General features: G+C 40.7%; 1 non-coding gene across 1 annotated transcript; it reads left to right on the plus strand.

Annotated features, from left to right (window-relative positions):
• Positions 1 to 685: 685 nt before the first annotated feature.
• Positions 686 to 793, plus strand: LOC148570110 (small nucleolar RNA R71). Its single transcript, XR_015908342.1, has one exon. It is a non-coding gene; the product is annotated as a small nucleolar RNA R71 (small nucleolar RNA).
• Positions 794 to 1296: the final 503 nt, after the last annotated feature.

Below are 1296 nucleotides of genomic sequence, written 5' to 3' on the forward strand. Positions count from 1 at the left end.
CAGTGACCCTTTTACTCAGCTGGCCCACTTGTGCCTCCAAATTTCTAATGGAGGACCTTGTTTCATTCATGAAACTGAAAGTGGCCTTAGATAGATCAGAGACTATATTTGCTAAGCTAGATGGATTCTGCTCAGAATTCTCTGTCTGTTGCTGAGTGGATGATGGAAAAGGCTTGCTATTGCTAAACCTGTTTCTTCCACCATTATTAAAGCCTTGTTGAGGCTTTTGTTGATCCTTCCATGAGAAATTTGGATGATTTCTCCATGAGGGATTATAGGTGTTTCCATAGGGTTTTCCCATGTAATTCACCTCTGCTATTGTAGGATTCTCAGGATCATAAGCTTCTTCTTCAGAAGATGCCTCTTGAGTACTGTTGGATGCAACTTGCAATCCATTCAGACTCTGAGAAATCATATTGACTTGCTGAGTCAATATTTTGTTCTGAGCCAATATGGCATTCATAGCATCAATTTCAAGAACTCCCTTCCTCTGAGGCGTCCCATTACTTACAGGATTCCTCTCAGAAGTGTACATGAACTGGTTATTAGCAACCATATCAATGAGTTCCTGAGCTTCTGCAGGTGTTTTCTTTAGGTGAATGGATCCACCTGCAGAATGGTCCAATGACATCTTTGATAACTCAGACAGACCATCATAGAATATATCCAGGATGGTCTATTATGAAAGCATGTTAGAAGGACACTTTTTGGTCAGTTGCTTATATCTCTCCCAAGCTTCATAGAGGGATTCACCGTCCTTCTGTCTGAAGGTTTGAACATCCACTCTAAGCTTACTAAGCTTTTGAGGAGGAAAGAACTTGGCTAAGAAAGCTGTGACCAGGTTATCCCAAGAGTTCAGGCTATCTTTAGGTTGATAGTTCAACCATATTCTAGCTCTGTCTCTTACAGCAAATGGGAAAAGCATAAGCCTGTAGACCTCGGAGTCAACCCCATTGGTCTTAACAGTATCACAGATCTGCAAGAATTCAGTTAAGAACTGAAAAGGATCTTCTGATGGAAGTTCATGAAACTTGCAGTTCTGTTGCATCAGAGAAACTAATTGAGGTTTTAGCTCAAAATTGTTTGCTCCAATGGCAGGGATTGAGATGCTTCTTCCATGTAAATTGGAATTTGGTGCAGTAAAGTCACCAAGCATCTTCCTTGCATTGTTATTATTTTCGGCCATGTCTCCTTCTTTTTCGAAATTTTCAGTCAGATTTTCTCCAGAGAGTTGTGCTTTAGCTTCCCTTTGCTTTCTTTTCAGAGTCCTTTCAGGTTCAGGATCAGCTTCAACAA

The sequence above is a fragment of the Arachis ipaensis genome, chromosome B3 (genome assembly GCF_059453495.1).
Source record: "Arachis ipaensis isolate K30076 ecotype BB chromosome B3, ASM5945349v1, whole genome shotgun sequence".
NCBI classification, from domain to species: Eukaryota; Viridiplantae; Streptophyta; class Magnoliopsida; order Fabales; family Fabaceae; genus Arachis; species Arachis ipaensis.